Genomic DNA, 15,910 nt, shown 5'->3' with positions numbered 1-15,910 from the left:
GAGGTAGAGAGACCCAACAACAACTTATGTAGAAAGTATTTCCTGATATTGAATTGAGCATAATCAACCTTCAGAAAAATAATTTTAAAATAACAGTAAGTAAATAAATCAAATCATGAGAATGCACTGTTCCTGCAACAAACATATCTCCATTTTTTATCCAGGCCATTGTTAGAAGGGCTATTTAGTAATTAGAGCTGTCCATTTGAAAATGTTTTGGTGTTAGACTATTACAGAAAACTTGACGAAAGTCTTCATGGAAATATTTAGACTTGAATAAATATGTGAAATGTAGTGTAGGGGCCAAAAAAGTCAGAAAATCAATATTCACATTGATTTTGTTCCTGTTCTACTTATTTACTTTTGACTCTTCAGCACATATTCAACTCATAAATATACAGAATTGGGCACTTTTTAATATACTGCATATTGTATTCTGAAAAGAATTGTGACTATATCCTTAAATTATAGTAATTTATTTTCATAAAACATTGTTGGAAATATTCCTTTGAACATCCTTTCTTTCTGTATCTGAAAATTCCTTTTCTTCTAGTTCCTGTTTATTTAAGAATGTTCAAAATTTTCTTAAGTGTGTATATAGAAATCCATCACTTACTTTTAATGTTAGACTAGCAGTGATGCATTTTTAGAATTTCTAGGTGAGAAGCAGTTTGTGATTTTGTGAGGACAACTGGCCCCATTTGACCAAAAGCCTGGCTACCTGGTGACCTACAGTTCTTTTCTTTCTGAAGTCACCTGAAGACTGCTCTGATTATGTCCCTGTTTCCTGGAAGATAAAAATTTTGTCATAAAAACTTTGCTCATATTTATTTATTTTTAATATATTTTTTAAAGATTTTATTTATTTATTTGACAGAGACAGAGACAGCGAGAGAGGGAACACAAGCAGGGGGAGTGGGAGAGGGAGAAGCAGGCTTCCCGCTGAGCAAGAAGCCTGAAGTGGGGCTCAATCCCAGGACTCTGGGATCATGACCTGAGCCAAAGGCAGACGCTTAACGACTGAGCCACCCAGGTGCCCCAAAACTTTGCTCATATTTAAATAAGATAATTAAGTTGGCTGTATGGTAACTATTAAGAAAACTACCACATGATATGAGTCTTTTCTCCCTCAAAAGCGTAGATAACTATGATACAGTTTCAGAGTTGGTTTGTAATATCATTTCTTTACTTCTGACTGAGATATTAGTTGGCTTCTTCCTTTCCAATAAATCCAGGAGTATTAGTTATAGTTAGGGACATGAATATCATAAGAAGACACTGTATTTCTTAGGTCCACACTTAGAGGAAGTGAATAAAATGGGAGGAAAGATCTGATATCTAGAATCCAATAAATTTGTGTGTTTAAGAGTTTATTAAAGGATAAATCAAATACAGAATGTGCCTTATTATATACTTAGCCACACTATAGTTATTTAACCTACATATTGTTAATGTGAATTTACTGATGACATTCAGCTATGGATTCTTGCTTACTTGTATGTGAATCAGCCCTTGTTCTCAAAAATTTTTCTTCCCCAATATATACACAAAATTGACTTAAAAACAATTTACTTTGTTGCATCTGTAGCATTAGACAAAGTGTTTGAGAGAAGGTTCAATTAACCTATTACTTGGTAACTGAAGGGTAGTAATATGTTAGTGTGTGTGTGCAAACATGTACCACATGAATTCTATAAGTACCTGGATTTGCTGTGTAAGAATAATTAAATTTTAGTATAATTTCTCAGTTATACTAGAATTACATCTACACTCAAAGGTACAACCAAAGCTTAATTTTCAGCATAACTAAATCTGAGACTTGGTAAGATAAAATTTTGAATGTATTGTCTTATAGAAGTATATTACTTTTAAAAAATAGCAATACCTTATTAATTTGTACATTGTTTATTCATGTTAATTTTTTTCTGAATTTAGTTTTATAACACACAGCTTACTATGCAAAGAGTAGGAATCTTCAATTTAAGGAAAACAAATCTTACTCCCCCAAATCTGAGATTTATATTTTTTTACCAGCATATTTTTTGCATGAGAAATTTTCATTACTTCATTTTGTTGAATGCACATTCTTGAATTTCAGGGGGTATTTGTCTTATGATAAAAACATCTCTGGCCATCTTATTTTATTTTTCATGGATAAGTTATTTTATGTTGTTTTAAATAAATTTACTCAAAACCTAAATGAAATGATTCTTGAAGGTCCTTTCCTATCTCGTTCAAGGCAATGAGCTTTGAAGTTTTTGTTTGGACTAAGGAAAGTGTGCCTATCTCATAGTACCTACAGTTCCTGAATTAACTCAGTAAAGATTTATTAAATAAGAGAAAAATTAAATGAAGAAATGTAGCCAAAACCTAACAGTATTTGGGAAATTATTATGAGTACTGACAAATTATTGAAAAAGTCTGCTCTAGGATTGGTCTGAAGACAGTGAATTATATTTGTTTCTCCCTTCTTTCTTTGCCATAATATGACTGATAAACACACACAAAAATACAATGAAATTTAGACTATCCTTTCACTCTAAACTCTTTTGTTACTTTTTAATCTCTTGAATTTATTAAAAACCAGGTATTTGCTCCTAGGTGAAATGTATTTTAATTATAAATAATTTGACTCCTCAGTGGTGATACAGATAAATTAATTTTTATATGTTGCAAAATATTAATATTACTTAAACGTAATATTTATTGACAATTTATATCATTTGGACCCAGAGGAAATATGTCTTGAAGATACATATTCACTGATAATTGGTAGTTTTGTTCATATCAAGTCAAAAAAACAGGATTATAACATATAAATACTATGGGACTAATTTATTTCAAAGAAAAAATAAACGTTTTTGTTCTAAAATAAATAAAAGATAAATAAATCAAAGATGGAGACTTTCTAATCATTTTAGGCTAAAATTGATTACAGAGAAACTCTTGGAGTCTTCCTATCGAAATAAAGTTAAAAATAATGTAAACAAAAAAAAAAAAAATAAAATAAATAAATAAAAATAATGTAAGCAGATATCCATCTTAAAGGAAAAAGTTCCATTTAAAAAAATAGAGAGAATTATAACATCTTAGGATTCTGTCAATCTTAGAATTTGTGTGATCTTCATGTTTAGAGGTGCTAAATATTCCATAGAACATTTTTCTGCAGGGGTTAGATTCTCCTTTTTACTTTCTTTACCATTAATTTTATTTTTTTTTTATTGGTCTACAAAACAACTGACATGTCCTCAGCAAACTATGAGCCAGTTACTCTAGGATGAATATAAATTAAACCTCCTATAGATATGCACAGCATGTTGAAATTGTTGTTTAATATTTCCCTTTTATCAGTAATGGCAATGCACACTGATAACTTTATTATATACTAATTTTATTGTTTTTTCTCCTTATAGTTACTACTTTATAGTATAAATTGTTTAATGAACTAACATTTCATTATTGATTGTCATCTCCATGCTGCCACCTCTCCACATGTTTGAGAAAGTCTTTTATAGTGTCCTTCCCCTCTTTGCCTTTCCTTTGAGGATGATCATTGATTACATTAAGTTACTTTTTTTTCTGTCTCCATTTCAAACTTAGTGCCTAATTCTTGATTACTGGATACTTCTTAACCTGACATAAAGCTTAAGTTAACAGGATTTAGTGATACAGAAAATATAAAGGAAAACATCTATCAGTGTAGAGAAACTTTCTTCTTTGAACCTTGGTCAACATAGACATCCTGGGCTTAAACAATATTTTTTAATACTTTGTTTCTGATCCCTCACTTATTACATGCTCATGAATTTATTTTTTATCACTTTTTAAAAAGAATTATTTATTTGAGAGAGAGCATGCACACACAGGGGAGGGGCAGAGGGAGGGAGAATCTCACACAGACTCCACACTGAGCATGGAGTCCACTTGGGGCTCGATCCCACAACCTGAGCCGAAATTGAGTTGGACACTTAACCAACTGCGCTACTCAGCCACACCTCATGAATTTATTTTTTAAGAAAATTCCAGAGCTTTGCTTTTTTATTTCAATCAATTCCACAGGTATGCTCAGAGGTTAAAAACACACACACACATTATACACATATACTCCCACACGTTTGCACAGGTTCTTGCAAATAAGTACAAAGAAGTTGAAGGTGTTCACCAGTTTTAAAAATGGAAAAAAACAAAAAACAAAACTATGAGGTGGAAGAAGAGGTGGAAGAATTTCCTCAAGATGCTTAGCCTTTGATGTGATTTTAAGGCTACTCATATATGACTTGATTATTATGATGCTCCTGAAATGATAAATTTAGTCTCAGGGGTGGCTTAATGTCTGTAAAAAAAAGATTTTTTTCTGGGCAAAAGATCTTCCCTTGTTTGTTCTGTCCATGTTCAAATCCTCTGGCTGGACATATAACTGTTAAATCCTATTTCCCTCTTTGTTAATGAAACAATTGAAACTCAATTCACTTGAAATGTCTCACAGTTTCTGAGCTGAAAATTCTTCAGTGGATAGTGTACTTGAAGGCTAACCTATCAAAATTTAGATACTGAGACCATGTTAGAAATTTAAGGAATAAAAGTAGATTTATGTAAAATGCCGCTTTAAGTTTTTTATTACTTAAAAATAATATTAAAATTTAGCCTTTTGTACATTTTTTTCAAATGTCTTAATGATAACAAGTTATAACTGACATATTCTTTAAATATCCAAATATTTATTGAACATCTGTTGTACATAAAATACCAAGATAACTCCCAGGCATATGAAATAAGAAGGTAATGCTCTTTGCTCAACGTGTTTCCACTTTAATTTAGTAGTCAGATCAGTGGACAGAATTTCATAAACTGAATAGCACCAACTATGGATAAAGACCAATGTTTAAAATGGAATCCCTCCTTTACGGTAACTTTTTTCCTTTGGACCACAGTGACAGTCTGAGACATTAATTGATTTCCTGCCACAGTTCTTATGTTAGGAAAAACGATAGTTTGATGGTAAAGCCTACCAGACTTAGAAACTTTCCTTCATGCTTATTTGGAGCCACATAAAATAATTATGCAGGCATTTTGAATGTAATTATTTAAAATTCAGACAAGTGCCAGAGCTCTGCCTACTTTTGATATCAAAGCATAATAGCTTCCTAAGTGAATGGTTTTTAAAGAGTATGAAGTATTCTAAAACCTTCAGAGAAGCCTCTTTGCCTAATGGGAGTAACATCATCATCATCATCATCATTATCATCATCATCATCATGTTCATAATAAGTACAATATGCTCTAGCCCCTTGCCCCAGAGGAGCACATAGCTTCCTCCTGCTTTCAAGTCCTCACAAAATCCCATCCTCTCCTTTGGGCTTACTAAAATGATGGCCCATGATTCCTTCTACTGCACATCAGATCTCTCTTACCTTGATTTGCCTCTTCATAACACGTAATTGCCGTTATATACTAAATATATATTTCTCTTGTTAGTTTTTTGGCTGTAGATCCAAGATGGCAAAGATTCTTATCTGTGCATTATTTCTTCTCCTGTGAGAAAATGTCTAGAACACAAATTACTGTATACTGTCACTTAGTGAGGGTCTGGGGCTTGAATCCAGCTCTGAATTTAGGGTCCTTGTTCTTCACTATGTAACTTCCCATGACATGCAAGCACTAAACTGTATGATTTTGATGAAACTCTGAACTCTAGTATACAAAGTCACTGATTCTCTACTGCCCAAAATAATGGTATTAATTAACATTATTTAAAACTTTCCAAACTGGTCAGTGATATAATTAAAATACCTCTTAGAAATTAATGTCAGTGATATTTTGACACTAAAGTAAATAAAAAATACATTGGATTTTAGTGAATTGTCCCTCAGTCCTTCACTGGAATATTGTACTGGATAAATTATTTGTTCTAGAACCATGCCCATTAAATGTCACCAACTTTATGACCGTTCCTGATTTTGTAATAGCTGATTATTTCACCTTTGTGTTTCCTCAAAACATTTTTTTCCAATTGAAGTAGATTTAGTTCATCATTTTATATATGTCTCTTCTGATAGATATGTTCATCTTGAGCATACAGATTATAGTGTAGATTCTCAGTAAACGTCCAGTGATCTTATCACTGGAAGAATTAAGCTGGAGTTCGGGACTCTTGAAAATATGCTGCAAACTACCCTTCCAACATTACCTCTATGTGTTTTTGGCCCTTTGGTTGCGTATGACAGAGGCCAAATTCAAAGTGGCTTATTCTGAAAGAGAATTATAGATGGTATAGATGAAAAGTTCCAGAGATTAAAAAAAAAAATCCAAAGTACAGACACTTATTGATCTAGGTGCTAAAACAGTGTCTGCTATGCAATTGGAGGCACGTGATTAAAGTGTGCTGTGGTACAAATATGGTATTTAAAGCCACTCATCAAAATGTGGTAATTTGGGTGGAGCCCAGCAACAATGACATTGAGAGATAGAGTGGAGGAGAAAGATCCAGTCAAAGGAGATTGAGGAGTGGCCCTCATGGTGGGGCCTCATGGTAGGTGGCTACCTCATGGTAGCAAGAGACCAGACAATTACTGGATCACTGAAGCAGGAATGGTCACTCTGTTGAGCCCAGCTCTGACTTTAGAGTTCTTGACTTTCACTCTCAGAGCTCATATGGTACAGGCTCTGATAGGAACCTAAATTCCAGCTCTACAGACTAAATCAATCAATAGCACTGGGACCTTAAATAAGAAGAGGATGAAGTTACACTGCATGGCCCAGCACAGTAGGACCTCACACCTGACTCTGAAGACAGGGTCAGTCTCATACAAAGCACATGAACTAAGAATGTGGAAAGAGGATCTCTATCTGTGCCTTTTTTCTTATGCTTCATTTCATGTCTCAATATTTAAACCTTACCCACATGTCAAGACCCACAGTAACCATTATTTTCTATCACAAAATCATCCTTAATTCCATTAGCCAGAGCCTTTCTTCCCTCTGCTGAAGTCTCGGAGCAATATGTCAATATTTCTCATGAAATTTAACACTTTCAACCACAAATTATTGTATATTGAGTAAATAATCTTCTCTTCTTCAGTATTTAGAAGATAAAGACTTCTGTGGCTCTCCCACATAACCTAATTGAATGAATACCACATAAATTATTGAATTAAAGCTAAACGGTGCATCAATCTCCATTTGAAGTGCTTTGTTCCTATTAATGTTGATAGTTTGGAAAATGAAAACTGTTAGCAACACTGACATAAGTCTAATAGAATGCTTAACCATAAATGTGCTTTCTTCCTGATTGCTGAAATATTTTGTGCCATCACAAAATAAATGCAGTAGGGTGCCTGGGTGGCTCAGATGGTTAAGCATCTGCCTTCGGCTCAGGCCATGATCCCAGTGTCCTGGGATCGAGTCCCGCATCGGGCTCCCTGCTCCTTGAGAACCTGCTTCTTCCTCTGCCTCTCTCTCTCTGTCTCTCATGAAAAATAAATAAAATCTTAAAAAAAAAATAAATAAATGCAGTAATTTCAAAGAAGTATTACATAAGAGTTAAGAAATCTTCACCAGATGGGGTGTCTGGGTGGATCAGCTGGGTAAGCATCCAACTCTTGATTTCAGCTCAGGTCATGATCTCAGGTCATTATCCTTAGGGTCATGAGATCAAGCCCTGCATCAGGTTCTGTGCTTTCAGGAGTTTGCTTAAGTTTCTCTCCTTCTCTGCCCCACCCCCCCCCGAGCATACTCTCTCTCTCTCTCTCTGTCTCTCAAGTAAATAAATAAATCTTAAAAAAAGAAATCTTCACCAGCTTATATCATTTATTTGACATCTGGATATGCTGAAGCCAGTATGATGATGCACCTGGTATCATCAAACAGCAATAGTTTTTATTAATAATAATGTAGGTCAACAGGTTTGTATTTCTCTCCTGATTCTCTTCAGATTAGGGGTATCGTGAATATGTTGGTATATTTAGCATTTCTAACATAACTAGGATTATATAGTTTCAAAACTTGGTAAGTTTTGATAAGAAAAAGTATTATATGAAAATATTTTGCCTAATATTATTTTGTTTTAAAATACTGATAAATAGCCAAATATTTATAATCACATGTACAATCACTGATTTTAGGAAGCTCTCATTAAAAGCAAATCTCAGTGGTTTATGAATTAGCAGTAGATATGACTTTATGAAACTGTAATAAATCCAGGCATGTGTATTGATTTAATATCTGAGAGTTGTTATTCCTTCCATTTTCTCATGATTACATGCTTTTTTCTTCAAAGGCTCTGAATCAAAGATAATTAGAGAGAAGATCATAATTTATTAATAACTGACAAATGGGGATCAGGGCAGAATAGTGCCAGAAAGACTAGGAGCATAGCAACAACTAATTGCCCACTCTGGGAAGTAAATCGTCCTAGGAAACTAAACCCAGGAGGGTTACTGATTCAATTGCTCAACGTTATTGAATATCCCACCTGCAACTTCTCACAGATCAAACACGGAAACATCACTGCAACTCTCAGGAAGTTCTATGGAGGCAAACATTTTGAAGGAAAAACTTTATGGTACTGAGACAAGTTAATATCATTGATTTGCAAAAATAAAATATATATGTGTGTATATATATGTATTATAGCAAAGAATCTAAAGACTCTCAGATTTCATCAAGTATGAGGCATAGGGCAGGTCAAAAAGCCTGACTACAAGAGCAAAATATGCTCTTTGTCTGAAGTTCCATTTGCCCGAAGCTCCATTTCTGTAGATATGAAAGAGAACATGCTGGCATGCCAGGGCTCTGAAAGAAGACTCTACTGGAATCTTACCACATCTCTCTGAGCCCACACAGGCTCTCACAGGAACCTGATACCCAGCTTTACAGAAAAAAATCAATAACACTACCCTATGCCAAAAGGTAGACCATCTATTTAACAAAAACTCAGTTAATTTCCTGAGCCATGTCTGGGAGTATATCTGTTGCTGAGAAATGAAGCAAATGACAATAAAATGTTCCAAATGATTTTAAGCACCCGCTAAAAGCCACATTTGTTTAAGATCTGTGCTCTTGTTTTAGAACTTGCCTAAACCTGGAAAGATAGAAATGTTTCTAATGGATTAGCAACTCAGTTTCAAACAGCTGAATTCTTTATTGGCCATGTGGAGGAATTGACATTAGATATATTTGATGTCTGTGATAGTGCTACAAAATATATTATATCCTAATTATCTTGCTTACCAAAAATCTTTGGACTATAGCTCACTCCTTGCTTCTCATTATTTCTTACTCCCCTGACTTTTTAATCTTATAGAAAAATGGCACTTTTCTGTGTTAGATCTTTGGCATGCATTTCTTAATATCTACAGGCATTGCTCAACTCCCTTGTAGCCATCAATACTGCATAACAATGTCAGTGAATTTTAATGATTATTTTGGGGTTCTGTTCTTTAAATCACCGTTTCATTTGTTTATTTTTTTAAATGGCCTGTTTGCTTTTCTTCCCATTTTTATGGGCTAGCCTTGAGTTCCACATCTCCATCATGGTAATTGTTGAGTTCTCTTGAGTCAAGATAGATTGAAAGGCAAGAAAAGTGGTTAAAATTTATTGTAGGTTGTTTGTTTTTTCCTCCTCTTCACACCACCGCTTCCATCCTGAAAGACAAGATATCAAGGTGGCAAAGTGGGACCTCTTTGTGGTGATGAGTGAAGGAAACACTCGCTGCTTTTTAGATTTTCTTAGGTTGTTCTTCGACCAACATAATGATTCCTCTTCAGTGTCTCTCCAGACTGAACATGCCATAGGATTCAAATATTCTCATCTATCTCGCAAACACCTCTTCTCCACCTCCAAGAGTTCTTCATTCCCCTGACATTGGGAATTCCTAGCACTGCTTTGACATTTCAATGCCTAGTTCATTGATTTTCTTGAAGAAAATTTAGTAGGCATTGGTTTAAACTGATTCTATCCGTAGGAGATATATACATTGTGCCAACATTTAAAAAAAATCTATACATGACTTCAATTGAAGTCATGTAACTTTGTTTGTTTAGTACTTTAATTTAATTGTTTAATACTTTGATACTTTCACTGTTTAATACAGAGATACCTGGTATAAGATATGGAGAAATAATACACATAAGAATGTAAAGGTAATCATAATAGCCAATCACAGAGCAAATATTTGAACAAACGTCTTTAAAAATATATAGGAATATAAAATTAAGTGAAAAATTTTCTACATTAATGTTATTTTTCCTAGATATTCTAGAATCTTACCACAAATCCTTACTGCTAAAGTTATTTGTGAGATCTTCACATGCCAGTAACACATGCTACTTTTTAAGGATACCAACCTCACATAATATTTAAGCAGTGTAGATATTAAATCTGAAAAATTATTCTGATTTTCTTAATTTTTTTAAATTATAATTACCAGGAGAATGCCATTGCATTGGTCCAATCTTCCTCAGAAAACTTCTTAAGATGAAATTTAGCAACCCAAATGACTAATTTCTATCTCATCATGCCAAAGACAATGTAAAATCTAAAAAGTTATCAAATCGGCATGAATTCAGTATGTACATGATAAGTAATGTTGAACATTGTTTATATATAAATTTTGATTAGACAAATATATAAATCAAAATTCTACATTTGTATGACTTACATGTTTTCTAGTGTATAAGGACCTCCTGATTTATTTTGATGTCAGTATCTGACTCTTTCAAATTTAATCCTATTCCAGCTATTTCAAATGTACATACAGTGGTCTTCTAGATTTACCTCTTCTCTAGTCATTTGTAATGTTATGGGTCAGGCTAAATCCAGCCTTTCCTGGAACCCTAAAAAACTATAATTAATCGTTTCAAACCTGTGCTAGTTTATACCATCACTCTCTAGCTCCAGTGGGAAAATAGTTACTTTTTTTTGTAGTTTTATAATACAGTCATTATAAATCTTTTTTACTCTAAATGTTTGTATTTTTTCATCTTTTGAAAATTAATTTAAACATTTTGGTTGCTGGATATTAACCAACCTTTTTATTTAATATTTATTTATTTATTTTTTAGTTGAAGTACAGTTGATGTACATACAATATTATACTAGTTTCAGGTGCACAATATAGTGTTTCAACAACTATATACATTATGAAATGTTCACCACGGTAAATCTAGTTACCATCTGTCACCATACAAAGTAACTACAATATTATTGACTACAGTCCCTATGCTGTGTTTTTCATCCCCATGACATTTATTTTATAACTGGATGTTGTACCTCTTAATCTCCTTCATCTATTTCATCATCCCCAACCGTCTTCCCCTCTGGCATCTTGAGTTCCAAACAGATGTCTATTTTACATCCAGTGTTTTTCTGCCCAAGAAAGAGGCTTCTAAATATTCATCCCAGAAATTGAAATGGAAAGTCCTTTTGTACATCTCATCTTTCTTGTTGGAACCTGTGTGTTTGGCCCTTTGTTTCCATCCTTTCTCAAAACCAGGGTGACTGGATCCTGCTGCTCTGTTCTCCAACTCTTTGAAAACCCCCACTCTAAGAGGACTCCTAAATAACCCAGTTTGGAAGTCTATCGGGGATCATTTCAGTACATCATATGTCCTGAAATGAAAATCACTATCAATTCTGCTTCCATCTCCCCACCCACTGTATTATAATTCCTTAGGCCTCAAATATGCAAATTGCTGGACTGCTTTAGCTATGTTCCAACATGTCTTCAACTTTAGATTAATGTCCATTTCCTTAGATGATCATCCTTAGGTGTCATTATTTTGATATTAGCAAGATATCTTGCCATCAGCCTTTTCTATACATTTCAGTCTATATTTTGCATTGCATGTTACATAGTTGGCATCGTTAAGGTGATTGCCTTAATTTCTCACTAGCTGATATTTTATTTATGTTTGCATTTCTTAATTTTATGATTAAAAATTATATGGAATATGGAAGACAAAAATATGGAAAGAAAACTAATCACACTTATCCACCAGAAAATCAATATTCATGTTTTGCCATACATTTTAAGATCTTTTTATATATAAGGTTGAGTTCACAATTTATAATTTTATTTGCTGTTTTTCTTTGACTTCATATAATAATATAAAGTTTCCTTGTGAATTAAAAATATTTTAAAAGTAGGGGCACCTGGGTGGCTCAGTCGTTAAGTGTCTGCCTTCGGCTCAGGTCAGGATCCCAGGGTCCTGGGATCGAGCCCCACATTGGGCTCCCTGCTCCGCGGGAAGCCTGCCTCTCCCTCTCCCGCTCCCCCTGCTTGTGTTCCCTCTCTCGCTGTCTCTTTCTCTGTCAAATAAATAAATAAAATCTTAAAAAATATATATTTTAAAAGTAAAATTTGGTAGCTCTTTGATATTCTAATGCCTAACCTTTCCCATATGCTTTCTCTTTGGTTTTATTTGTTTCTTTTCTTTTCTTATTATTGTTATGAGGGAGAGAAGTTGCTATTTCTATCTTTAATGTCCTTAGAATGTATTTGTATAATTCAAAGTAAGGATCAATGAATATGAATATTTTTAAGATTGTTGAGACATATTGACAAATGGCCCTCCTAAATCAATGTACCAATTACCATTCCTTCCAACAGTGTGTGACATTTCCTGATGGTACACAAACTAGTCGGTCTGCTAATTTAGTAGGAAAAAATAGTTCTGTATTTTTAATTGCATTTCTTTTTTATTTTTGAAATCTAAAATGTTTATCAATATATATGCAGTAACTATAGTCATTAAGTTTTTTATTACCTGTTTCATAACGTATATATAAAGGCTCTTTACCTATTTAGACTAGTGGGATCCTAGTTCTTCATATAGTGAAGATATATCATTATAAGTGTCAAGATTTGTTTACTTTTTAGTAATGTTTGTTTTGCATGAGATACAATTGTTAATTTTATCTTTTGAGGAATCTAAATTGATATCTTCTACAGATGTATTTAAGTACCAGCCCTGTTTGTCACCCTCTCCCAAAACTGTTTTAGGTCTCCACCTGTAGCATATACTAAATAAGTGTGTATATAGATGTTCTATTATCTACACTGCTCTGGGCTATCAAAGGTATTCTTCTAATCTGTCTAATTTGGACCAGCCTAACTTGGTCAGGCTAATTTCTGCTAGGAAATCACATATGGTCATAATTAGAAATATTTTATGTAAGTGCTCTTGTGGGTATACACATCTATATACAATTATATGTTTAAAAAACAATTGTAACCATAATTAACCATTATAATGTTATATATGTATATAACATATTAAAATAGTTAAAATTTATCACCATTATATCCAATTTTAAAACTTATGACAATTACTGTTACATATGATCTTAATATTACTGACCAATACTTATAGAAAACAAAATACACTTAAACAGAATTTGAATGGTTTGATGTGAAAATGAACATTTAGTTTCCTTTTAAATCAATCTTATAATTAATCCTATTCTCATATGTTTATCACAAAATGAACTTACTTCTTGTGTTTTGATAATTTCAGTATACTTCCACAATTACTTTAATTATTTGAGTATGAAATAATTAAATGGAAACATTAGTCCTTCTGACTTCTCTGCCTTATAAGTTCAATGCTGATATATGTGATTCAAATCTGAAAAAATATTCAACGGCCATAATGATTAAAAATAAAAATAAATAAATCAGAACTTACATATTGGCTTATTCTTTGATTAATCTCCTCTCCTCTTTTTTGACCCACTCATTTTTAATTGATATTTTAATTGATATTATTTTAATTGATATTATTCTTTCATTAAGACAAATGGCTGCTTAAAACAAATGTTATTATCAGAGCTATGCTTAAAAATATTTTTTTAAGCTGGAAAAATTAGCATCGCTTTTCTGCAACTTTATCTGTCCTTACTTTTTCCTCTCTACTTCTCTCAAAGTAAATTAAAGCTTAAAATAGCACAGGTTAGTCCTGAGAGTCACACACTCTTCTCAAAGAAGCTTTAAAGAGAGACCTGTTTCAGCAGTGAAATGACTGGGAGGGAAAAGCTCAGTATTAACTTTAAGCATCTACAAATGGAGGTAATTGATGTTTGCTCAGTGAAAGAGTCATCCTGTAGAAGAAAGCAACACATGATTCAGTATTTTGTATGTCAACACTATTATTGTGCCAGAACAGAACTAAGATGCCAGTTGATTGCAAAGATGAATCTATGTAATTTTCCTTTATTGAACTAGTAAAGATTATCTCTTCTGTGGAAATAAACAAAAAACACCCAATTGGGAACAAGCAAAGGCTATTTATTAAGACATTGCTATAGCAAGGGAATCAGCCACCATCACTTGGCATCTGGCAGAAACCCAAAGGCAGGCAGTGGGGTGTAAAACCTTTATAATGAAAAGAAGGGAAGGCTTTAGTTTCACCCTGATTGGAAGTTATTGGCATGGGGTAGCTGGAGGTGGGCTAACTGGAAGTAGAGCATCCTGTGGGATTGGTTAGGGGAGCATGTTTGATTTCTTCTAGTTGGTCCTAAGTTGGATGATTGGACAGAAATTAGGGAAGCTGGTGTTTATTGATAAAGTCCTGACCAATTGACCATTTGGGTGGTGAGCTTATGCTTTGGCTTTCTATCTAGACTGATGCCTGCAACTTTGGTATCAGAGTTCTATTTTTCTATTTGGTCTACCCATTGTCCATTTGTATAGTCAGTCCCTCATTTATACATTCACTGAAGACTAGTACAGGTTTTAAGTTTAGTGTTCAACCATAAAAAAAAAATTAAAAAGAGGAAAAACTTTAAGGAGTGTAACCATGAATATACTGGGAATTTCTTTTATTAAGTGATCAGATAAATAACTATTTCAAGGGCACCTGTGTGGCTTAGTTGGTTAAGTCTTGGTTTTAGCTCAAGTCATGATCTCATGAGTCATGAGATCAAGGCCTGTGTTGGGCTCTATACTGAGTGCAGAGTCTACTTGAGTTTCTCTAATCCTCTCCCTCTGTCCACTCCTCTGCTTACTCTCTCTTTCTCTCTCTCTCTCAAAAATAAATAAATAAATAAATAAATAAATAAATAAATAATAAATAAATCTATTTCAAATCAGTATCACTTTGAATTTTATTGGTCTATGATAAAAACCATGTGATTTGAAAGTTAAAAGATAGACATTGTTTAAAAAGAATTTTGTTTTATCAGATAACTTAAGAACCAATATGTCTTTAAAATGCCAGAGAAGTGGGAGAAAAAAAAAGAGGGGGAAGTGAGATTGAGATAAAGGTGAAAAAAATTACATTTGTAGTTGTTCTCAATAGCAAACTTTTCCTTTTACCTACCTATTTGCCAGTTTTTGAGGTCACATACCAGTTTGTAGTCTGTCCTACTTATATAATGCCTACAATGTTCTATTTCCTATTTGCTATTTGAGGAGGAAGTTCAGTTTTTAGAAGATTATAACTGAACTGAAGGAGAGTTCATCCATCAGATGCACAGCAAGCCAATAAAAACTGACACCAAGCTTTTGAAGTGAAGAAAGATAGGTGATTTATTTGTGTGGTATCATCCAGGAGAATAGGGAGCTAGTGCTCAAAAGTCCGGAGCTCCCTGATGACTTGCAAGTAAGGATTTTAGGGGCAAAATTTGGGGCAGGTGTTTTCTGAAAAGGTGGACATCACTGACAGGAGGCCCAGGACGTCATACTAGCATGTGTTCTGGTGCCACTTCCTCTGGTCTCTGGGGGTCTTTTCCATTTCAAAAGACTTGAAATCTAAAACAAATATATTTATTCCTTATGTTAGAGATTTCATATCTTTAGGTAGTGCTTATTAACTACTTGTCCTACAGCTCTCTATGAATAATAAGCAAGGATTCCTATCCCTTGAGCCTCGGTCTACATGTTCCTTGGCCAGTTGATCCATGCCTGGGGGT

At 33.6% G+C, this 15,910-nt stretch overlaps 1 protein-coding gene across 11 annotated transcripts in view; it reads left to right on the top strand.

The window, feature by feature from the left end:
- EPHA5 (EPH receptor A5) overlaps positions 1-15,910 on the top strand; it is a 347,875-nt gene that overhangs the window by 266,784 nt on the left and 65,181 nt on the right. The window lies entirely within an intron of this gene.

Source organism: Callorhinus ursinus, unplaced genomic scaffold (assembly GCF_003265705.2).
Source record: "Callorhinus ursinus isolate GAN/ISIS: 27379988/994484 unplaced genomic scaffold, GSC_fseal_2.0 scaffold4, whole genome shotgun sequence".
NCBI classification, from domain to species: Eukaryota; Metazoa; Chordata; class Mammalia; order Carnivora; family Otariidae; genus Callorhinus; species Callorhinus ursinus.
Note: the sequence above shows the minus strand (reverse complement) of the source record. Positions and strands in the feature narration are given on the sequence as shown.